Source organism: Corvus kubaryi, unplaced genomic scaffold (assembly GCF_017639235.1).
Source record: "Corvus kubaryi isolate FWS band 111438036 unplaced genomic scaffold, C.kubaryi_AGA036_p1.0 37357, whole genome shotgun sequence".
NCBI classification, from domain to species: Eukaryota; Metazoa; Chordata; class Aves; order Passeriformes; family Corvidae; genus Corvus; species Corvus kubaryi.
The window spans coordinates 12134957-12159914 of NW_024581117.1; the positions used below are offsets into that span (position 1 = coordinate 12134957).

The 24958-nt window shown below is 40.8% G+C and overlaps 1 long non-coding RNA gene across 1 annotated transcript in view; it reads right to left on the bottom strand.

The window, feature by feature from the left end:
• Window positions 1-2142: 2142 nt before the first annotated feature.
• The window catches only part of LOC121667252, a 228203-nt gene continuing 205387 nt past the window's right edge, over window positions 2143-24958 (bottom strand). Inside the window, exons 2-3 of the long non-coding RNA XR_006016986.1 lie at window positions 19155-19261; window positions 2143-2227 (exon numbers count right to left, since the gene is read on the bottom strand). This is a non-coding gene — a long non-coding RNA (uncharacterized LOC121667252). The remainder of the gene's footprint in view (window positions 2228-19154; window positions 19262-24958) is intronic.

Genomic DNA, 24958 nt, shown 5'->3' on the forward strand with positions numbered 1-24958 from the left:
ATATTATAAGATGAGCAGTATAAATAAAGAGCTAAGTAATACTATGTATCTGTCACAGCTTAAGCCACATTTAAAAGGTCAATGTTTTCAGATATGTCTAAACCTTGGGTACTTCCTGAGTCCAGAAATAGAAATGTTATTTTGTTCTTATAAACCAAAAGTTTGAGGTCATAATATGTTTAGATAACCTGTGTTAACAAGTGAGACTGAGGGGACACAACCATGCTGAAGTTTGCAACTGTTTTACTCTACAGCGTACTTTAATATTCATTGAACTATTTTCTGGTTTTGTGGCCTGAGGAACAAAGGACTCCTAGCTGATAAAGGCTGACTATCCCTGATCCAAATAATAAATCATAATAGAATTATGGTTGCACAAAGGACAACTTTGATTTTTTTCTCTCCAGGTATTTGCTCACTTACTTCAATTTTCTTAAAAAGGTGAACATGTCTTTAAAGAAAAAGTGAACAAACTAAGCCAGCCTTATGCTGCAGTAGCTATGACAACAGACTTTGAAATAAGTGTGGAAAAAGCTAGACCTGAATCTTAATTTAATTATTTTTTTTCAGTCTACTCTTCACACTGACTACTTTGCATTTTACTCTGAAATTGTACAGAAACTGGGATTTCTTACTAACACCAGATGCATAGTATCTTACGTAGCCAATTCTACAGATCTCATTTAGGTTAGAAACGAAATTACTCAGAGAATGAGTAGACAACTCCTATTCAGATGAAAGCCAGCCTGCTTTCTGGGGAATGCTTTACCCAAAGCATTGTGTTCAGTGCAGACTTCATGAAGGAACGATCCCATTGGATCAACCATTACAAAACCGTATCATACCGTCTACTAGAGGTGAGCTTTTCAAAATAAAGACACAGTAGAGAAGGTGACGTTAAAAGCAGATTTTCAGTGGATTCAGTAACTGGGCTGAAATGAGAAGGAAGATATTTCAGTTCTAACATCTCTTCCTTTTCTCTTTCAGTCCTTCCCATCCTCCTTGGACAGCCTTTTACAGATGATATCCACAATCATGGACACTACCACCTTCACTAGACAGAAGATTGGTCTCCCTGCCCCTGTCTCCTTTCCCATTCCTCTAAATTCTTTCTAGCAGAAGAAGCAGAAAGCAAATTGTGCCCCTCCCTGCATCAAGCACAGCAGTTTAACAATCAAGAACACTAAAAGAAAAAAAGGATAGAAACTCAGACCATGACCACTAACAGCTCTTCCTAATCCATAAATGTTCCACTGCCCTCTCTATTTTCCTTGAACAATCCAGGGCTTCACAGGGAAGCCAAATTACTTTACAGCTGTGACTATACAGAGGAGGAGTCACTTGAACCTCTTTTGAAGGGACCCATATCACCAAAGCCAGTTCTTGAACTGCCGCCACCCACGAGCTCCCACGCCTGACCAGGCCAGGGACATTATCAGCACCTTCCCTCACTGACCCCACGCAGCTCCTCCAGGGCCAGCGACCCCAAATTCACTGCTGTGGATTGTAGGACACCACTGCAGGGGTTGGCACTGAGGCATGCAGGCATAAAATACAGAAACAGATGGGCATCATGCTACTAATTACTTATTAATTCCCTTAAGAACTGATTCTTGAGTAATGAATCTTCATGATTCTCCCAGAAAGACAAAAATGCATTAAAAGTGTATAAAATAATAAGCCATTCTTTTTCTTCAAGTCTAAGACCTTCACTTTTTTTTTCACTTAACTCCCAGCTTTCTCAGTAAGGTGCCTCCTGCTGCAATGAAAGAAGACTGGTGGAACAAGGACTGGAAGTAAGCAGCCTTAATCTACATTATCCTTTTTACCAGGGCATTGATTTTGAGACTTAGAAGTTTGTACAGGGACCACCTCATGTGTAAGCAACTACAGATATACTCACAAAAGGAGCTGAAGGCCTTGGTTATCAGACACCTCCACCTGTTGAAGAATACAGGCTGCCCTACAGACAAACACATTAATCTTATTCCCTGATTTATCCTCTTTTCAAGCTGCAACACTCTCTCACCTCTCTCACTCTCTTGTAGATGTGGTCCACATTTCCAGTATCTGGAGTGTAAATGAAATGTTGCAGTGTCCCACCTACAACTTGCAGAGTTATGAATAGTTGGGAGGTACTTACAGAGTTCACCTGCAGCTTCCAAGCAGCTGAAGACCATCATCCCAACAAGTCTTCAGTCAGGAGCAGAGATCCAGGTTTCACTGACTGTAACAAATCAGAAAGATATTTGTGTAACCCCTAAGGAAGAAGCGCTGTGACAAGCACTAACCAAGCACAGCTCCAACCCAGAAAGACACAATTTACATTTCATATAGGACTGGAGGTAGCTAAAAAGGGCTTATCCAGGGTACAGCTGCAACCTTTTATTCTAATTACACACCTTGGGAGGAGAGAAGCAGCATTAACTCTTCAGTGACTGACTCAGGAAAGGTGTGATGTTTAGAGCACTCCTTGTTTCTGAGAACTTTTTACCATTACATTTGGAAATGCTCCCAGAGTATTATTCAATCTGCACTCTCCTTGCAGCAAATGATCTTTCTTTTCCACCCTCAACAGGATGAGGATGAAAGAGTCTTGCCATACATTTTGCTCTTTCCTTATGGATTCAGAAAAGCTCTTCTTAACAGCATCTTTGTTTCCACATCTGCTACACTCAATGCACAAAGAGTTCACTTGCTTTCTGATGGTGAGCCTTGTAAAGTGCATGCACAGCTACTTTTAGATTTCCCCTCTTTAAATCAGATAGGATTTTTTAAAAAACCTTTTTCCACTGGCTCCAGTGGGCACCGCCTGCTAGGGAAGTAAAACAGAGCCACATTTTATACTAGAGTTGATATGGTCTCTCCATTTTTCCTCTCTCCAGCATGCAACTGCATGGAAGACCTTGTTTCAGTCTCTCATGTAGCAAATTTGAAAGTTACTCTGCTTTTTGTAATCATGGAATGAGTCATGGGCACTTGAAGTTCAACAAATCCCCAGAGGCAGCCAGCTTGGTTTATTTTCAGCTCCGATGACCCACAGGAGGAATTTTTTTTTTTTTTTTGAGACATGGGAATTGGATTTTTTCCCTTGTTATATATAAACAATCCTCCTAACATGAGCGAGGAAAAGTTCATATTAAAAGGCAATGCTTATTAAAATATCAGCTTCTCCCTGCTGCAGGAGGATTATTAGCATCACTGACTTCCTTCTCTGTTCCAGCAATCTATTGCCAGGTTTCTCAGAGAAGGACTTGTATGGTTGGTGCTCCCTGACAGCGAGTGTCTGGGAAGTTTATCCTTTTTGTGAGAACAGTGCTGCCAAGAGGGAAAAAAAGAGGTGCTGAGTTTCTTGACCAAGTGGGTGAGAGAAGAACCCCCCTTTACACATGGGGCCACTGAGGTCTTCAGTGGAAACATGAGATTAATTATTTCCTCTCTAAGAATCAGTCTGGTACAGCCTGGAGAAATACCTGCTCAGAAAGAAAGGCATGTTTACTGCTGCATTTCAGACACTGTGCTACTGTGTACAAACACAGAGGCAGAGCCATGGCACTGTTAAAGTGGAAAAGTGAGGGTGATGTGATGGTCACGTCCAGTGACATCTAGCAGTGAAGTGACCCAGAAATGACACACTCAAATGGTGCACAATGAGTATGAATTGTCTCATCTTATGTCTTAAGTATTGCAAAAGGTATTGCTGGAAAAAGTATTTAGTTTATTGAAGTCTTAATGCACTACTTTTTTTCTTTACTTATTTCTTGAATCCATAAACCCCAAAACAAGTCTGGATTTTCAGTGAAGGGATTTAGAATTCAGGCTACAGAAGCCAATTTATCACTAAGATGCAAAAACTAGTTCTGTCTAAAATGGGAGACTTTCTTATTTAAGAAAGAGAATCTGAAAAAGAATACCTAATTAAAGTGTTTTCTTTGGGTTTTGAGAGAAAAATGTATGGGAGATGACATGTATTTAGATCTTTAAAAACCTAATCTCTTCCATGGGTTTCATTTGATTTCCATAGTATAAAAACATATCCTTCTCTTGTTTCTCACAGTTTGTTCTAGAGCAGACACTTAAATAAAAATGCCTTTTTATAAAGCTATCTCTCTATTTTCTTAACCTATTTTTTAATCCATGTTTCTTTACAACGTTTGATGAAAAACCACTGACTGTTTTCCTGAGAGAAAATTGTTCAAAGTTCCCTTTTTAGTTGCTGAATATTAGCAGCACTTCTGTGCACTCTGGCCATTAAGAATGGCTGCCTTATTTTCAACTCCCATTATGCTTCTGCCCATTATCATTCTGGTTGCCACACAAGTGTGATTTTAAAACTCCTGGTGTGACAAAAACAAAGACAATAAAAGATCTGGTGACTTTTAAAGAGTCATTTAAGGATATACAGGTACTTTGAACCACCCCAGACTTCCCTTCTAGGAATTTCTGCCTTCCTTGGATACTCCCTTGCATGGCCAGTTTGTGATAACAAGGTCCCAGGCATGGATCCACATTTCCTCCAGTCATCAGATGACTGACATTTTCTGGAGATTTTAGTTTTAGTTTGTTTTTTTTGGGTTTTTTTGGGGTTTTTTGGGTTGGGTTGATTTTTTTTTAAGAGAATCCCTTGACTACTATCAACAGGTAATTTTGTTTCCCCATTCCTTAGGCATTTAGGAGGAGTGTCAGAACCCCTTCTATATAGAATACTGTTTACAGGTATATCCTTTTCTTTCCCTGAATATTTACAAAGCACACAGCATGAACCTTTTTCAGTCTGATACTTTAAATGGTGTGAGGTGTGGAATAATGGTGAGGTTATGAAGGAAATTGTGGTTTATACTACTGCAACTCAGGCTTCAGACCCACCTGTGCTCTTCTGTAAAAAGCAGAAAACAACTTACATGGGATGGTCAAAGTTTTCTCATCTCAGAACTGGTTTTTTTTCTGAAAACCAACACTAAATGGCCCTGGAGAGCTCCACCAGCCCAGACTTGCACGTTTCAGAGTGCTGTAGACACAAGCCTCAGGTGATTCATAGCGAGTAGAGAAGCTACATACACAAGGAAGGGAAAGAAAGATGTCTTTGAGAGCACCCGGCTGGTTGTGCTGGCTTTCCACTGCACCAAGTACCCGGTGAGTACTAAACATAACAGCAACATTTAAACTCTTGGCACAAAAACCCTCAATGTCTTCCTAAGAACAGTTGGGCCATTAGCAGCCGTTCAGTCAGACAGAGCACGGCTGTCTCAGGGCTATTAGGTGGTGGGGAGAGGTTGGTAGCGAGAAAATGTTGTACTGGAGGATCACACTGAGCAATTGCTTGGCTCAGCTGAGAGAGAAAGGCAGCCCTTGCTGCAGGGCTGATGGATGGGTGGGAGCCAAAAGGGAAATCAGCACTTCATAAAAGTTAATGACCAAGGATATACTTCTTATGAGTCCAGACCACAGCAGGATTCAAGTGCAAAGCACTGGACTATTTCCTCTTCCATTGCTCTCTCTTGTTCTGGGCCAGTCTCCCTCTCTTTTTTCGGTATTATTACTTTTAGTTTTTAATAGATGCCTTTGTGAGGAAGCCCTGAATAAAGACACCCTCCATTATTTTCTTCCATGTCCCTATCAGATCTGACTCAGCTGGGCCACCCTTTTTCTTTTCTGCTTTCCCAAAGGTAATATCTCAAGTGAGATTGAACATCCTCTTCCAGACAGCCCATTTTTGGTAAGAAAATTAATGCATGAAGCCAAACATTGGCAGATCTTAAGTCGTTATCCTGCACAGAGAGGGGCACTGGTGCTCTGAGTTCTAGGCATGAAGTATGTATAGACACCTATGCTGGCCAAGACTCACTGTGACACAATAACTAACAGTCTAACAATAAAAAATGTAAATAAAACATCTGAATTTCTTTCCAAAAAATAACCTTCTCCTAATCATTTAATTTTCTTTCCTTTTCACCTCCATATTTATCCCTCTATTTTACCTGGCATATTTTAATGCTTGCCTATTCTGTAACCAGCTCTGTAAATATTAATCCCAGTATAAGCAATTTCTGTAAAACTCCTACAAGTGGGCAAGGCATGGGAGATGAGTTACAGTGTTTGTGATCCAACCAGAAGTGCCCATGCCAGCTCCAGCACGATGGTTGTGTCTGCACAACACAGCCCTGAACTCATTAAGTCTTCTCACTGGTTTGAAAAATTAGAGTTTTATTCCAAACTCTGTCATTCATTCTGTGACCACAGGCTAAATATTTCCTCTTTGTTTTCTGTCTTCCCAGTTGTTAAGGACTCATAAAGATTCTACTCATTTTTAAGGCATTTTGAGCCATATGGGATGGGGTGGGGGAATCCATAGGCATTCAGGCTCAGTTTTGATGATTATGGTGAGTGGCATAAAACAGGAAGAAACCCAAGTAAAAATTCAATTCTAAGTTTGGTGCTATAAAGAAAGCTCTGGGATACATGAGCAAGAGACAAATCTAAAACCAAAATAATTCCAATAAAGCTTGTAAGATATAGAGTAAATATGAATACACTTTCAGTATTCTGCCTTATCAAAACTGCATTTATGATGGAATAAAAAATTATTGCATTGCTAAAGGAACAGTCATAACTGTAAAGAAAAAAATGTTGAATTATTATGGCAGACTACACAGCAACAGAGCATTTATGGCTCCACTCAGGGCAGACTGCTCAGTCAGGGTTTTTCTCACATATATTACCATATAAACCTCCTGTGCCACTTGCAGTTTTGCAGAGTTCAGGTGATGGAAGTGTAAGAGGGGGATAACTTTACTTATTGCTGTGGAAACCTCTTTATCATCCATGTCTAGAGTTACTGTCCTTTTACGTGAGTTGGAAAAGTGTTCATTAACTCCCTGACATCTTCTCTTAACCCCAAAGTTTCTTTCTTCACACATGCATGCACACCATTATTATGGGAAGATGTGCTTTTACAAATCGTGTTACCAAGGTTGCTACTATCTACTTGTCATCATTGTGCAGCTCTGACTTATCAGGTGAAAATAAATTATAACAGCACAGGACTGTCCCAAAATTCAAACACATGAATAGTAACCTCTTTGTCTGACTATTTCTGGGATCATGAATAAGCTCAGTGGACTGCAAGTTAAATATTTCATGATAGTTATATGATTAACTCATGAGGTTTTTGAGATTTTATGGCCAATATGATCAGGTCTATCTTTGTCCTTGTCAAGGAGATACATCCTTTTGGTCTCCATCTAAGGTTTCCTTTGCTACAGGTGCAGCAGTAGGATAACTAATCCCAGTCTTGACTGGGAAAGAGAAAAGACTATCCAAGTTTGCTGAGATTTTGAGCTGCTACTCTGCCTTCGAACTTATCCATTTCCATGGCAATACCAAGGGAAAGTACAGCATCTGTGCTGCAAAGCTTGCAGACAGCTTTTGAAATACCAGAATTTTTTGTGGGTACAGATGATATTGAACATATGGTGTTTGAAAGAGTGGCCAACATTGTAAAAGCCTTTGGAATCATCTGATGTTTTATTTTGTGTTTCTCCACCCTCAGCTTTTAAGTCTGTCATATTTTCCTAGTAGCAATATAGTGACCCATTTATGGCAACAGCTGCACATTCAACTTGTTACTGGTGATGTTATTTACCACAGTGAAAAGGAAAGATTCAAGAATACAATGATGACTCTAAATAAAAAAAACCAAGGGGAAAAAAGGGAAAAAAACCTAACCAAACAAAAGCAATGCTTATACTTCATTGTATGGCCTGGATTATCTTTCCATGACATATAAATGCTACTTGGTAGGCACAAGTTGACTCTGCATGCTCGTGTTACATGTGCAGCTGAATCAAAAGTCCTCTCTCATCTAGGAGGACAGTGTTCTAGATATTCCAGGCAGAGAGCACAGCAGTTTCTATCAGTGATGTGAAATGTCAGTGTTTTGAGGGGGGCCTGAGTGCTGGAGAGCTGGCCAGAGTAACGACCCATATGATTTGAGCATCATTCTCCCTTTATTGTTTACCTACACAAGCTCATATCTACTTTTGCAAAGATTCACACCCTAGTCCCTCTAGATGGCCCCTAATCCGCAGGGGAGCCGACCAGTGTATTGCTTTGCCAAGGACTTTCAGGGCTGCCTGCAGCCAGGTGCTTTCCAGGCTTGCCTGCAGCCAGGGGCCAGTTCCGGGCTTTTTCCTCAGCAACCCTGGGTTGTCCAATCTTTCCAGGGGTATCATATGCCCCTGCTCCACAAGGAATCCCTCTACAGCAGTGAGCTGGGAAATGCCATGAAGCATGAAGTGATGAATTGCCATCGTTTTTGCCAGGCTTCATAATGCACACTGGCTTCATGTTACACTGTGTTTACTTGTGCTCGTGTATTAATTTGGTTAGGAAATATCTAAAAAAGTAAAGCCTTAAAAAACAGCTTTGGCTTGTTTCATTCTTTCTTAAATTTCGTGCAGTTTTTCTCAACCTTACATTTAAGTAAAAACTATTCTTTCTCAACTCATGCATTATGCAGTTCCCAACTCTCTCCATGCATCATCTGTCTCACACTGAGGGATTCTAGTTGAGACAATGGCATCATACCACAAATGTGATTTTCTGCTATTAATTCTATGGAAAACCTCCTCTGGAATAGTTTAATTCCCTGGCACTTCCTGGGTATCTCATTATTTGTGAATTCGGGCTTCCAAAGCCTGTCTGTATAAAACAAACCTCCCAAGGCACCAAATTTCAGGTTTGAAAAGTCTATAAACTTCTGCCTTGGGCTACATTGAAAACATGAGTACTTTGGGGCATCAGACTTTCAGTTTTGACCTAACATGTCATGAGACACTAATCCAAAACTGCATCAAACCAATCATTCAGATGAGTAACTAATAGTTTATTCAGAAGCTGGCAAAGAGACATCCTTCATATTTCATATGTGTCTGTCTGTGCTCTGTAACTCAGCAAAGCAGGATGTTAAGCCTGTATATCTTTTTCTAATTGTGCATCTGCACTTCAGGCAGACCAGTTCACAGCAAATATGGGACATGCCTCAGTTTCTCCTCACATCTCTGCAGTTTCAAGTCACCCAAATGAGTTTCCAGTTGGGATTGTCTGTAATAGGTGGCAGGAGAATGAGAAACTTCTGCACACTGACAGACTCCCACCGGATGCACATAGACAGAATTAAAGGAAATCCCAGGAACAGACTAATAGCATTCAGAATTCCATCTCTGGAAAAGGATGTAAAAGCTAGTGAAGGATGATGAGATTATTCATTGAAAGCTGTCTTGCAGTCAGCTCATGGGACATCCATACACTGCAGAAGGGAGGTTTTAGTTCATAGTCAGTTATGGCCTTAAAGTGCTTTTTGGTTTATGGTGCTTCTGAAGTGTTTCAGAAAAAAAAAAAAAGCTCAACAAAGATACGAAAATGGAGGCTTACAAAACAAAACAAAACAAAACAAAACAAAACAAAACAAAACAAAGTTTTCAAACTGTTACAGAGAGAACAAACCCTCATATTTGGAAGAGATGTCCATGGAAATGTCAAGAACCCAGCCCCATGGGCAAGGGTCTTCAAAACCTTCTACAAGGAAGAAACTCTTTGGTTCCCTGAAACCTGAAGGATGGTTTTTGTACTTCATGCAACCAGGTCGACAAGTGGAGATAAGAAGTCAGTGAGAGGGAACACAGGGCTGTTTAATATTTGGCCAACCTTTATTTCTTATTTAACTTATCATTGAGTTAATTGATTTGTGAGTGATCCTTCAAGCCGGTTTACATTGCCTGATTGACAGCATTCTGTACCTAAGTCCTAAGCATGAGCTGCACAGGGCATGGTGGTGAAGGCTCTACCACAACCAAGGAAACTTCTTGCAGAGGCAGCCTAGGTTGAAAATTTAGTTCAGAAATGGTGGAAGAACTAGTGAGTGCCACAGTTCCACCTGCGTGGTTCTGCCCTCTGTATTCATTCCTTGTCTTTTGGACTGAGACTTCCTATAAGGGTGACAAGAACTAAAATGTTTTCTCTTTTTATCATGAACATCTGCATGTTGGGAACTGTTTTGGTGCCTTAAAATCCTCTTTAACAAGACACAAAAAGAACTATCATTTTATTACATATCTGTGCTTGGTAATATGATAATATCAATTTCATCATTTGTAGTCATCAGTTCAAATAGTGTTTGGTTTTGGGTTTTTTTTTGGCAACAAAGGAATCCACCACTAACAAGATTTAGATAAGTAATTGCATGAGATTCCAGGGCTGAAATGCTCAGGATGACACTTTAAACTTGAAACTGGTTTCCATAATGTTAATCTCTTAAATATGGTGCCTGGAGATGGGTGGAGGTGAACAACTCTTGGTTTGTATTACAACCTTAGTGGCAGAGATGGCCACAGAAAGAGATTAACTGAGAATGTGGAATAGAGCAATCAGACACACAGGATGAGCTTTACAACACTTTACGTTATTGTTCTGTAATGTGTTCTGTTTTTCTTTCTAGAGAACTTATTTTTTAAAGTCAAGGGTTGAAAAAAAATAGAAGAAATAATAGGATTATTGCAGCTTTCCCCTGCAACACTTTTGCAGCCAAAATGATACTAAAGGGATTGAAGTAACCTTTGCATTGCTCCATAGCAACACCAATCTTCCCTCCTCCTTTCTGCCAGCCAGGCACTGAGGCTGTCTCAGGCATTGTCTCACCTATTCAGTGACACAGCTAGGGAATGAAAAGGGTGAGAAAAACCCTCCAAAAGTAGAGTAGGAAAGATGAAAAATGTTACCAGGGGGAACAGAAGCATTTGGGGAAGTGAGCAGAGACTGAGATTACAGCCCGGACACCTTTACTCATGACAGCTTCACAGGGGTGTGCAGCACCACCTTTTCTTTCTGGCTAAGCCAGCTGGGGAACTTACACCTTAACATTTGTACATTTGATGTCCAGGCCATCCTTTGCCAAGACTGTGGGCTCTTCTCCAACCCATTCCATTTCCCATTTCCATTTTATTCAAGTTACAGTTTAACATGGTAATTAGTTGCTGTGTAATGGATTTTGAGCTGAGAAAATACATGGGTCAAAGATGCTACAAAGCTGGTCAATTTGAATAGAGGGGATATTGCTGCAAACAAGGCATGGGGATCATCCAATCCTCTCCCTTGAACTCCCACAAAACTCAAGGCAGCTAGAAAAAGGCTCCATAACTTCATAACTACAGCATGGAGGCAGTTGGTTGCTGTGTTGCTGTGAAGCAACAGCAAAAGAAAACAAAAGAACATTTCATCTATTCACTTTAAGCATCCCTAACTATGCCTCTGTGGAAACTGCAGCTTGGTTTCATTGTGCTGCTGAAATAAACCCAAGATCTTGTGCGACGTTTCAAATAACGAGAACAATATATTTCCCCATTACTTTACTTACTTTAAGCACATGTGTTTTGTAGTTAATGTAGTTCCTGGTGTTGTGAGAGAGCAATGAAAATGAAATCCATGCTTAATGCACTGAACTTTGACAACAGCAGCTGCAACTCAAAATTAAAATCCACTGCTTTGTTTTGCTCCCAGGGTCTGAACCAGCTTTGAGGAAGTGTTGCAGCGCACTGTGAATGAGGACATCTGAAATGAAAAACGCCTGAATGGCTGCCCAAAGGACAGATCAAATCACCAAAAGCAAACAGTGATGTGCCAGGCTGTTTGCTGAATACTCAGGTGAAATCAGACAAAACCCATAAGCCTTGGAAATTTCAAGACAAAAGAGAGAGACTGAATTTTTATCATCTGCTGAAAGTCACTAATCATGGAGATAAAAGACTCATTTAGACTGGCTGACTTGACCCAAAAGCCAGAGGAAGCATTGAAGGCAATGAGGTTTCTGCCACTGGTCTCAGAGCACTTTAGATCTGGCCAGAAGACATATACACTACAATTTTGGATTAAGTTGTCTTGAGAGGGGCAGTGAATTTTTGGTTTGGGCTTTTTTCGGAGAGGTGGGGCGAGAGCTGTCGTGGTTTGGTTTTTTTGCCCAGACAGCAGCAGCAATGAACTGAACATTAGTTATTTTTGTCAGCGATCTGATGATGTCCTTTAAGTGTTCAACTGCATTTTATAATGACCCAATACCCAGGTTTTGTTCATTTGTTTTCCCCTTGTGTCATCAAGGACCTGCTTTAGATCTGTGGTTGAAATAGGAATTATGCAGGCCCCAGGCTGCCTCTGAAGGAGCGTTCTTTAGGATAACCTCTGCTGAGTGCCTGGCAGGCATCAGCCTCAGCCGTGCCTGGCCTGAGCCAGGTGGAACTCTCTCCAGTGATTTTCTTTAAATATCTACTATAGTGACAGTGGGAGAAAAATCCAAGGGAGGGGGGGTGTGCAGACACTATGGTCTTAAAAAGATTGTGAATGAGGACTGCAGAGTCACTGGTGCCACACTTGCCTGCTCGTAGGGGATGGCAGCTGTGGCAGCCAGAACTCACCACTTGAAACTGGAGTCTTCCTGCTGCCCATCCTCCACAGAAGAAGCAGTTCTTAGTCGTACAGTGTTCAAGGCAAAAAGTCCATCCTAGAGGGATAAGTGGCAGGTAGGCAAATAACACGGCCCTACTGAGCCTGAAATTTGGCATGTAAAGTTAGTCACTTAAAATGAAAGAAAGTGACAAGGTTTACAGCTGAAGTAGGTTCCTATGATGTAAAAGATTATTGATTCTGTTAAATAATAAAGTCACATTACTGAATGAGTTTCTTGTTATATGTTAATGGCAATAATGTAAATATCTTGCAGATCTCTGTGCGCCATTCACCACTCATTTTCAATGAGGAATAGAAGTAGCAGGAGTCAATAGGTCTGACTCTGCAAGCCTGCTTTCTTTTTACAGTTAACTTTCCATGTATTGAAATGCTCTGAATACAGATTGAGTTGCTTTGTTCGATATTTATTATTGTTCCACCTCCGTTGAAATGGGAACAGCTATGGCTTTGATAAATAGATTCAAAGGCAGTCAAAATTCATTGTGCCTCTTCTAAATGCTTCTGTGTCCTCTGCTGGAGCTCTTTTTGATTAACTCTTCCAGCAAGACTTCTGAATCAAAATAGATTTATTTCTTACTTTCATAGAACATCAGTGCAAACCCTTTTTTTGAACCAGACTGTCCTATGTCACATATTTGTCCAATTTTTTGAACAGCCAAAGCTGTTCCTCTTTTCCATGTTGAGAGACATGGTACTCCTTCTTAAATCATGGAGGCCGTGCACATGACAACTGATAGATAATTAAAAATAAAGGTGTCAGAATCTGGCAGTAGAACTTCATTAGCTTTCCAAAGCATACCAAAGAACATTCATTACCACAGTATAAAGTATCATAAATAATTAGTACTAAATCCACACATGCCAAGTGAATGATCAGTATGACTTCATACTGTGATCAACTTGCCTGTTAATTTCATTACTGTGTTCATTTACAAGCTCAATATTTTGCCAATTCTGCCATTCACACTCATTCTCCCAGCATTTGTGTGAAGAGAGAAAAAAACCACTAGCATTGTCTTGCTATTTTCTTAAGTCACAACACCAACTAATTATAAATATTTCACCAAACAATAATAGCACAATCTTGATTTAACTCATCTGCAAGGCACTTGGCTTTTGAAGTAGGATAATATTACAAATTGCAGCTGTAAATTAAGGCAATGTTAAACATGAGGCTGATGCAAACCTTCCGAAAATGCAGGAAGCTGAGCTTAAAGATGTATTTTATGTGCATAAAGCTCTTCTTCAAGAATTCATGTTTGTGCCTCTTCCCTCTTCCTTTTATTCATGTCCTCACTGAACGAGGAGTTTTTTCTCCTAAGAGGAGAACTGAGTGCACAGAAAAAGAGCATTGAAATTACTTACTTAGATACACACATAGACATTTTAAGTAAATATGCATTTAAATTTACTTCCAATATCATCTTTGTCAGCAGCCCAGGATGTGACTCACAAAGAGGGGCAGCGTTAGTTTAAAGTGATTGTTGTGTTTGTTCTGTTATTAAGTTTTGATGCCTGGTGCTACAGGGCAGGGCAACATAGCAGGGCTAAGTGGGGAGAGAAGTACCATGAAAATTTAACTGGAGGCATGCACCAAGAACCTGGAAACAGCAGAACACAGACACTCTAAGGCATCAAATGAATGAACAAAATAATCCACTCCTCCTATTATGCTCATTGTCCTTTCTTCCTGAAAGACACCTCCTGCTTTCACCTTTGCTTCAGGTTTAATCCAGACATCTGTTGAACCACCCTGTTTATTGAAACTTGCTGTTCAATACACCATTACTGACAGTTCAGCTAACTGGAAGGCCTTGATGTGGCCCCAGGACAGAAGAGCAGAGCTGCAGCAGGTGTTCAGGGCACAGGAATGGCTCCCTAGCCCCTGCCCAGGCGTGTGGCATCAAGGACTCCTCTGCGAGTTTCAGCTGCTGCCAATTTGAGTAAGTAGCTAAGAGCAGTCCACCTTGCTGTTGTGCTATTTCCTAAATAATCCACAAGCATAACAGTAACAGGTTCACCCCAGGTGTGATTATCAGGAAGTAATATTCCCACTCCCTTTCTATTTTTTTTTGAAAAAGAGATGTGAATTCACCCAACAGAAATGGGAAATATCAATTAAAATAAAATTCCTGATACAGGAGAGAGAAAAACAGTGAAAGCATTTAAAAAGTGTTGAAAGATTCCAATTAATTTTCCATTAAAGAATTGCTCATTGTTTTGAAATCGTACAGAATGAGAATAGAAGGTTACAAAATTATCACAGCAGCATAATTCAATTTACAAAGAATTTTTAAAATTTTTTTTTACCTTCCTAGCATTTATGGATGGGGAAGAAATGTACACAGTCTAAGATATTTTCAGAGACTCCACTTGGCTCCATAGTTGAGCCGTTGGCAAGAGGCTGCCTGGTTGTATTTCCCAAGGAAGCACTGAAGTGGCCGAGCCCGACGGATCCCAAGTTTTCACTAGGCTGAGTACAAGACAAGGCTGTTAACAGCACACGCTGAATCGAAGGGAAGAGAGACACAGCCACATTCCTGCCACTGGGCAGCACTACCCAGCTGAGGGCAAGCTGGGGCTGCCCCTCCTAGAACAAAGTTCTGCCAGAGCCTGGCACAGTTGCACATGGAAGGCTGCAGCTTTCCTCCCCCAGGAGAAGCAAGAAAGTGTTGACAGCAAGAAATGTGGGGAAGGAGCTGGCTCCCAGTTCTGCTGCCTGGGTTTGGACCACCCAGTCTACCTGAGAGGGCATCACGAGCCTTGCAACTGGTTTGGGACGGCGACACCTCACACTTAGAGGGGGAGATGGTGGTCACACCAGAAAGCCAGATGCCTCGAAGCAGACAGGAGTCCTGATGGAGTTTCTGAGTCAGCTAATATAATTCAGCAGATTCCACAGAAGACTAAATAACAGCATTTGGTGTCAGAGAGAGACTGCAGGGAGCTTGGTTGTTGTCTACAGAAATTCATGGGAGATTCTGCGTTCCTGTTCAGTAGTTCATGTTCAGAAAGTGATTTAGCCACTTGTTTTACTCTATTTAAAACAGTCAGCCTGTTAGTCATAAGAGAAAATAGATTACAAAGCCTGAGAAGCTGTCTTTTTTTCTTCACAATGGCTGCAAGCAGGTCCTCCAATACTTAACTGGCCTGGGCAGTTTCCCTCAGCTCTCCTTTGTCCATCTCCACGAGGAGGTATATCATCACAAGAAACCAAATCAAAATTTACTGCCAGATTAAAGGCACTGGAGATCAGAGCAAGTTGCAAGGAACCACTGTGCATTAGATTAACACTCAGACCAATGCTGCTTTGAATTCCACTCGTTTCACAGATTATCAGGGAACAATAGTCAAGTTAAAACAAGGCCGTTTCTTCTTAGCAGCCATCACGCTTGGCTGGAACTTGTTCTGTCACTGTCTGCACTAATCAGTCACTTCAAAGTTTGCCTGGCACCCTCTGGGGCTGCCCCCCCCCCCCCCCCCAGCCTCTCCTTACCCTCTCATTTCAACTTCTTCCCAACTTCTGAGACTGGTGGGAGAGAACTCAGAGGGACAAGTCACCAGATGCAGAGCAGGAGCCTCAGAAGCATAAGGCTAAACCCAAGCACGAAGGAACATTTACTTTGTGAACTTGGTAGCTTGCCATCTCTACTTCGTTTCCCAAGGTAGATTTCTCTCTGCTTTTGCATCAACAGAGGCAATAACCTTCAGCTCTGCTCCCTTCCTTTTTTCTCCTCTTGTTGTACAATGAAGAAAAACTGACTCAAGGTTAGTGGTAAGAGAGAGCATAGTCTTTAACCATTGCAGTTCTCATGCAGCATTTTGGTAACCCCTCTGCTAGCAGAGCTGATAGAGAGGAGAATGACAGAGGGGAGGACATTCCCTTCTTGCTCCTTTTCTTCACTACTTTGAAAGTTTTGACTATTTTCACATAACTACAGAGCTAACAAAAATGAGAAGTAAAATGGCTTTTGAAACGTGAAAATTCAATATTAGAAATGTGATGAGAAGACACAAATGTAGCTGTTTGAAAAGGTTTGCTGAACAGAGAACATAGGGCTGTTGAACAGCTCCTGCACAGGAAGAATGAAGAGAGCAAAAGGAGCAGGCTGTGGGGAGATAGAGCAGAGATAGACTGAGATCCTTTTAATTGAAAATTCAATACAGCTTCATTCATTATATATTTTTTATGAAACAGTGGAATGAAAAAGAAAAGGCTTCAATGAAACATGGGGCTTCCAGCTTGCTCAAGAATATCACAAAAGCCCTTATTCTGTTTCCCTTGACGCCAAGAGAAACATGTCTTTTCTGCTTCAATTTTCAGCTCTTTGAAGCAGAAACTCAGTCTTTTATGTCTCCCTACAGTGCCCAGTGCAATAGGTCTCCTGTCTCAGCAGGGACTTCTAAGTGCTATTGTAATAAAATTGATTAATCATAATTTTTAATAACTCCTTAATATTTCCAGTATCATCCTTGACTAAAAAAATGTATGCAGGCTGAAAAGGCATGAAAGTTTAATTTGGAACACAGTTAAGATAAGTTTTTGCTACAAGAAAATCTAACACCAAAGGTAGTAAAAATGTTGATCATATCAAGCAGATGAAGAAATAATATTAACAGAGTAACAAAACAGAAATCTGGAGTTTACATCTATTTGTAGCCTAAAAATTACGTGTGAGATGAGTGGGATATGCAGGGATGCTATTTACGACTTCATAAGAGGGAGAGGTGCTGTTACCCAGCTCCATCTGCATGGCAATGAAGGACCACTCAGAGATAGGTGTGTAAATCTTCCTGATGAGATTCCTCCCCACTCTTTTGCAAAGCAGCACTTAATATTGACTCCTGCACTATCACATAACCCCCACGATAAGCACAGAAATGGAAGGGCCAGCTCACATCTCTCACTGGCTCTGGCTCAGGCAGCAAATGTGGGTGGACACTGCTGCATCACTCTGCACTTCAATAAATGTTTTTAAGGCTTATTTTTCATAGCAGGAGCAGGAATGAAAAATAAGGTTCAATTGTATGTGTCGACAGGCTGGGAGAAGTGCCAGTGTGCCATAACCCCAAGTACCAGCCCAGCCCTTCCACTCTGTAAAGTACAATTATAGTAAAGTGGTTCAGAGCCTGGCAAACATACCAGAGGCACACGTGTGCCTCTCTGCAAATATGCATATGCAGGACTCACAAACAATCCTGGGGTTTTCTTTTTTTCCCTGGTGAAAAGAAGTTAAAAGCCTTAATGTGAACTATCCTTTTCCCTCGCTAGGGCAGATTTCTGCCTGAGGGAGTTTCTCTAGGCTTCCCTCCAAGTCAGTGAAGAACACAAGTATCACAGAAGGGGCCCATCTCCCCCTGTGGGAAACAGGGGATGCTTGGGCCATTCCCATCTCTCTCCATTAGCTAGCTACAGTCCATCCTAGGCAGCTGCCTGAGCCTTACACATCTCACACCTGGCTGGATTAAATGCTGGCTACTTGGATGCCTCATGTCATTTGAGTTGAAGTTTTGTATACCTCCACAGCAAAGAACCACAAATATATCTAAACATGCTAGTTTTGTAGAGAGAGAACTGCCTATTTTAAAGTCCATTTTCTGTGGTGATTAGCAATTTTCCTGGATTTACCAGAAGGATCATTCTGAAGAGTTTAGCTGGACAGAGAACAGTTACCTGGTCTGTTTGAATTTCACAAAAGGAACAAACCCTAAGCCAAGAATTATTCTTGGAAGTGACTCACCAATAGTTAGACTAACTATGTTACATTAATTTCAAACTAATTATACATGACTGGCAACAAAAAGGAGATAAATTATAAATTGCATTTTTAAAAATTATTCCTGAAAGCATATATTTTTTTCATTGAAGAAAAAACGTGTATCATGATTTTATTGAAAATCCAGGTCTTGGATGATGTCGGGTCCCATGAATAAGCACAGCAGGTGATCACACAGCTCTCACTGCAACAGAACCCAACTCAGCCTGCTCAAAACCCCAACTCACATGAAAGCCCAGCACTCCTAGCCACGTAGGCCAGGAAAAAACAGTGATCACATTTATTATTTAAGGAAAGGGATAGCAAAATGATGAGCACATCTTGCAGCAGGTATCTGCAGCCTTAAGGGAGGCAGCAGCATGTCCTGCAGCCCCTCTGGCACCGAGTCTCTGTGCTGCAGCAACTGCTCCACTTTGTCTCACCAAAATACATGAGCAGGCTGGGGAAATCTGCTGGGGCACAGCCACTGCAAGTCATCTTGTTTTCCTGGTACCTTAAATATTTTATCTTAATCCCTAACTAGAATAGATATGTGATGAACAAGATAAAGCAAACTCCTTAACAACCTGCCTCTCTTTTTTGGACGAGCAAGCCCTGACTTGCAACACTTGGGGAAAGACAGTCAGCAGTTCCCAAGATGACCCTTCTTTGAAGTGATATCTTTTTTACTTCATTTGTATTCTGGTTTCCAGCTAAACCAAGACTTGCACTGTCGATCTACATGTGTCTGTTCCAGTCCACTCACTAACAATTTCTGGCAATTGGGCAATTTCAAATTCAAATTCGACAGAGTTAACTTTCAAATATATCCAGTCCCTAAAAACATTAGTTAGCAACTGTGTGAAATAGAAGAAAATTACTTACTTTCTGGAGGAAAGTCAGCTACAACTCAGTGTAGATTTATCCTGTAGAAGTTGTGAACGAGCCATGAAGTCTCATAATATTCCCTCAGTAGCCAATAGGGACATTAGCTAAAAAAGCAAGGGGAGAACACAAATTAGGATTAGAAGAGCAAAAGGTATGAGCACATAGGAAACCATATGCCACCAGATTATAGAGTATCTTCTTTTTAAGGAGCAGCTGTTTAAAATTTTTCATACAAGTCTTCTTATAAATTCTTTTTAAACCATTTTTAAGTGTTAGATAATTTTCTTTTCCTGTGTTTCTGGAGTCCTGTTTGCAAAAGTGCCCACTAAAACTTCTGCAGGACTGTAAATACATTTTCTTATTACTTGTTCCAGCCACAGAGCAGCCTTCAGTCTTCAACAAAGAAACCATGGAAACTTCACCAGATGAAGGTTGGTGGATGGAGGAAGCAGTGGTAGACAAATGGTAGGCCAGAATCTGGCTCTGACTGCATCTTTGGGAGCAGTGAAGAGCAGGAGGAGTGCTCCCATGTTCCAGCTCCTACAACAGACTGCTGGCCTTGTCACCCACTGTCCAGGCTTGCTGGAATCATGAGGTGGTCTTCAACACTTTTCTGTAACCTCATGGTTAGTTTTCCTGTTATTCCTTTAACATACTTTACCTCCAAAGAAGGACATACTTAATTAGAAAATGAAATTACTCCATCTCCCCTTCTTGCTTTAACTTTATCAACATCTTGACTTCACTTGAAGCTATTCTGCAGTCAGAGCAAGACGGAAGCAAAGACTCCCAGTCTGAATGCAAGCTTGTCTTTTTTAGTCTTTCTTTTTCTAATTTAATTTTTATTTTTGTAATTCTCACATTTCCTCGGGCTATTTAATATGACAGCAGCCTCTTGCCTTGTGTGATACAGGACTTGAACTATTTTCAGAAGCAGCAAACTCAAGGAATAAGAAATAACCTCTACAAAACTTGTCCAGTAGGTTGATTTGATCTAATACTTCAAGACACCTATTATTCCACATTTACTGGACTTCCTCCATCCCCTTCAACACTGTACACTTGCTATCTCTTTTCTTGATAAGGAAACCAACGCGATAACACTAACAGCAGTTTTCCTTTCACCCCTGAGATGTGTGTCCTCATAGATTGCGTGCAGTGATCCTCTTGATTCATAAGCGTTCCCTGAGTAAATGCTATTGTACCTGGCAGCTACAATAATACTCCCCCACCATACACATTTTTCATACAGATCATGGCCCTTTCCCCAGTTCTTGCTCAAAAGCGTGCTGGGAATGAATGTGTGGAAGTTCCATGACATCTCTCTCAGTGTCTATTGTGTTCTTTTTCCTGTAGCCCATGAAAGGCCACAACAACCACAGCTGATAAAGGACAAGAGAGAGAATGTGTTACAGAATAAAGTGACGATGCGACAAATACAGCTCATGGGAGAGAAAGGATGAGCTATTGTGGGAAGGCAAGAGCTCTGTGGGATGCCCAAGGTCAGGCTGCATGGTCAGAAAGGTGATTCCTGGCTTTCTGACCCATACCAGAGACTCTGCAGAGGAAAGGAGAGAGCAGAGGAACCTCATTGTGTCTGGTCTCAGCGTATCAGCACCCTGGTGTGAGAAGCTGAGTTTTCAGGGCTACCCACTCTAAATGCACACTTCTGTGAGTCCCATCAGAAGAAAAATCACTCAGAGACAGAATGCATATATATCTACTGAATTACTGAACAGGAAATAAGTCAGAAAGCCAAATGGTTCCATCTCAGTTCAGCGTGCCCCATACTTACTTGCTTGTATTAGTATTTTCATTCAAATAAGCCTCCTCTCCAGAAATAAAGCACAGTGCTAGGAAAAATCACTGGTCCTGCAGCTGTGATCAGGGAATGAATGAGACATGACAGTGCTCTTGTAGATGTTCAGACAGCCTGAGCTTGCCTCAGTCATCTTTTCCTGCAGTGGCAACATCCTGCGTGATGCAGTTCTGTGTCATTTCTGACATTGTCATTTCAGATGTTGTAAAATCCTGGAAGCAAGAGAAGGGACCAGGGTAAGAGGGGAGAAAATAGAACAGAAAATAGCATCTGACAACACATATCCAGTCCTTTGTGTCATTGCAAGGTTGGCATGACTTGTCAGAATAGCCACCAATCTGACCAAAACGTGCCTACAGCTGGCATGGCAAACGTGCCAAGCCTTGGAAACCTCTTCATGTCATAAACACCAGAGGGGTCCTGCAGCACTTGGTCAGTTGGTTCAGACTTTCCTTCCACATAGCAACCTTCCCCCTTTCTGAGCAAAACACCCAAGTCTGAGATGAATTTGTTTCTGCTAATCAATGATAGCAAACTGGACAAGAAAAAGGCAAGTTTAGCACAATTAGCAGCATCTACACAGGCTACTTTTCCACAGGTTTCTCAAGAGCTGATTCTCTGGAATCTCTCAGCACGGTTGAGCTGATATTGCAGCCTTCCCTCTAGTAGAGTATGGAATTATTTGGGCACGTGTTTTTGTGTACATTGATAGTAAAAGAGTTTTCTGAGGTCTGTCTTACTGTCAGGCTGATCAGGTTCAAAGAGAAGTTGGCAGGCAGATGAATGGACCTCTAGCATAACTAGAGATGGCAGATTTCTTTAGCAAATCATCATAAAACTAGCTAAGAGCAGATATAAAAAGTTTCTTTCTAAATTATATATGTCACACGAATACTCAGAGCTAACCTGCTAAATCGTCATGACTTTCATGTACAGTTTCTCTGCCTCTATGAGACTCAGGCACCTTTTAATGCAAATTCTTTCCATTATCAGATTGATTCCTCAACATTTGGTGGCCTCTCGTTCTGTCTAATTAGATGGACAAAAATATTCCAATTATTCTCTGTTTAATCAACCAAAACCTTTTCATTAGAAAAATATACCCTTTCAGTAGTTTCAACAAATATAAAATGGGATTTTTAAACGGGAATCTGCATGACCATTGGCAAAATTCCATCTCTTTTCCTGCCCTCCCTCCCTCATCTGGGTACTTTGTGTGCTTCAGATCCTGGATTCCAGAGTAGCTGAATGTTGAGATATGGGGAGCAGCATTTCTGAGACACAAATTCAGAAGGACACTGCAGAGCCAATAAAGGGGTTCTAGACATTCCCTGGTGCCAAACTGCTCAGGGGAAGCCAATCTGAAGCCTCCCCATGAGGAGCTTTCACTGTTTTCATCAGTGAAATCATAATTTTCAGTTATGGTGACCCTGCAAGAGACTCTCACATATGCATTGTGTTTCTTTCAGATGAGATAAATTTGTGGAAAAATTAAAGATGGACTTGCCAAGGCAAAAGGTTTAAAGCAGCTGTATGAATTCTGTGCTGTGGAAAAGGGACTCTTGATTTAGGTAGCCTTCAATTTTGAGTTCCCATTTCCCAGAACGTATCTACTTTCAGGTGTCAAGGTTTCAGATTCTTTGTAGGTAGTTTTCAGGTCCTCAAATATTGAGCAGCTGCACCGTGAAAGACAAAATCCTCAAGAATCTCCAGGGCTCAGAAGCCTGAAGTGGAAGCAATCAAAAATTACTCCTGCCACTCTGTGATGTCAGCTGCTTCTGCTTTGCACTTCCAGCAGTAAGAAAAGTGAGAGGGGCTCACTGCTCCTTGGGCAATTAAGAAGAACAAATATAAAGTTTCGTCACCCTCAGATAAAAAAAAATTAGGTCATTCAGTTCTAGTGTGGGGTTTTTTTTTTTCTGATGTTCTCCTCAAAAAGGGAAGAGTAGCTTATGGGGAAAATTGGAATGATTTTAGTAAGCAGATCTTTGGGTGTTTGATGTATGAATTAAGAGGTAACAGTGGTTACTAAAAAGAATGCACCACAGAAATAATAAATTACTTACTTTGCATACCACAGGCAGAATGAAAACAAAGAACCACATTATGTTCTCATAAGAGCTAATAAAATTTTTGTTCTTTTGCTTTTAGACTAATTGTACCTGAATTGTATTATTACAAGACCATTATGTGGTCCATTTTCTAAAGCACTTTCTATTTTTTTCCAAGATGATTTTGGGTGCAAAACTGAAAAAGAATTCCAGGCAGAGGGCTCTTCTGCCACCAATTGATAAAAAAGTCTAGCCTTGCATTGAATGTGTCACACTGGTAAATGTAAATAGTAACCATTCATGAACAAGATTATTTGCAAAGCATGAGATCACAGTACTACTAAAAAGTGGTTGCATTTCAAATTCTTTTAATTCTTTAGTTTATTAGCTGTTGAATTATTAGAATTGGTTTACAAGTCCTTTCCTTTAGCAAGCTGAAACTTGCTTGGAAAAAACAACAACAACATCCAAACAAACAAAACAAAACAACAAAAAAACCCCAAAAAGAAATCCAAGCTGGGGTTCCGGATGAATTCTGAACTTACAAAGAAATACCAGGTATGGAAAACTCACAAGAAAATTACACAACGTGCCATCATTACACCCTTACACTATCTCGTAATAGAGAAAAAATAAATTAAGCTCTGAATTTAATTTCAGTAGAAATAAACAAGGAATTAAGTATTATTTGTTAATGATTTCTGCCTGTCAGTTCTATGTTTGTACAAAACTACATCACTTTCTTAAATATGTTGTGTTGTTATAGTTCTTGTTTGCAGCTTAGTATAGTTATTTCTACAGCACTGAGAAAGGCAGCGAGGGTAAATTTTACATGTGTCATTGAACACTACTGGATTCCTCCACAAAGCCAGAAGTACAAATAAAGCCTAGTTTAGTGGTGCTCAGGGTGTTTAGGCGATCATTAGAGATCTCAGAGAGACTGACAGCATAAATACATTCTAGTGTCTTTAAAAGGGAGACTTCCCGTTTGACTTTAAAGTATTTTACACATCACAAAATTTTGGATATGACAAAGTAGAAGTAATTTTAAATAGGTTTCAGCTGTTCAATAGTTCTGGTTGTAAGTATTTATCTAGTAGGGAATGGAAAAGAATGAAAGATGCTTTAATTAGCACTGTCAAATAGGTACCAAATTTAACTTGGCAGGAGGGATAAAGTTAACAAATCTCAGCTTTTTGTCTCTCTGTATGGTCAGCACTCATATACCACAGCTATTTGACCTGCTAAGAGATGCATAAAACCACACTGCCAGGTCTCCTTTATTGTCTTGGACACCACGGGAAGAAAGTGTAACAGCAGCAGTGTGGTTTAATTAGGCCAGAACTTGATTAACTCTGCACACTGGGGATGTCTCTCAGAACTCAGTGATGTAGTGCAGGTTCTGCCTTCTGGGGGAAGCTGCCCTGTGCCCTGTGCCCTGTGCCCTGTCCTCTTTGTCCTGCTGGCCCTGGCCTGGCCTGGCCTCAGCACGGGCAGCCCAGGGGATGGCAGGGGGCTGTCCCTGTGCTCCAGCAGCAGGGAAAGCCTGGCACCCTTCTGGCTGCTCGATTGCAGGACACCTCCCTAATATTGATTCAAAGCCCTGCTGGCCAGGAAATCCAGCTCTCCATGGACAGCTGCCTTGAAAGGTAAATACCCAGCTGCAGCAGCAGGGCTGTGACCTGATCTACATCGCCTGCCTTCACCCTGTGAGGATGAGATTGGAAGCAAACACAGCAAGTAGTCCTGTTAAAGACCACCATAAACTGTCTTCATAGATTAGACTAGTGACATCATTTTCAAAAACACTGAAAGGAATACCATCATCTTCTTAAAGATAAAAATGTGTGTTTTGCTTTTTTTTGGTTTTGTTTTTTTGCTAGAAGATACAAGACCTCTTTTAAAGTCAGGTCAGATATGAAGATGTTTCC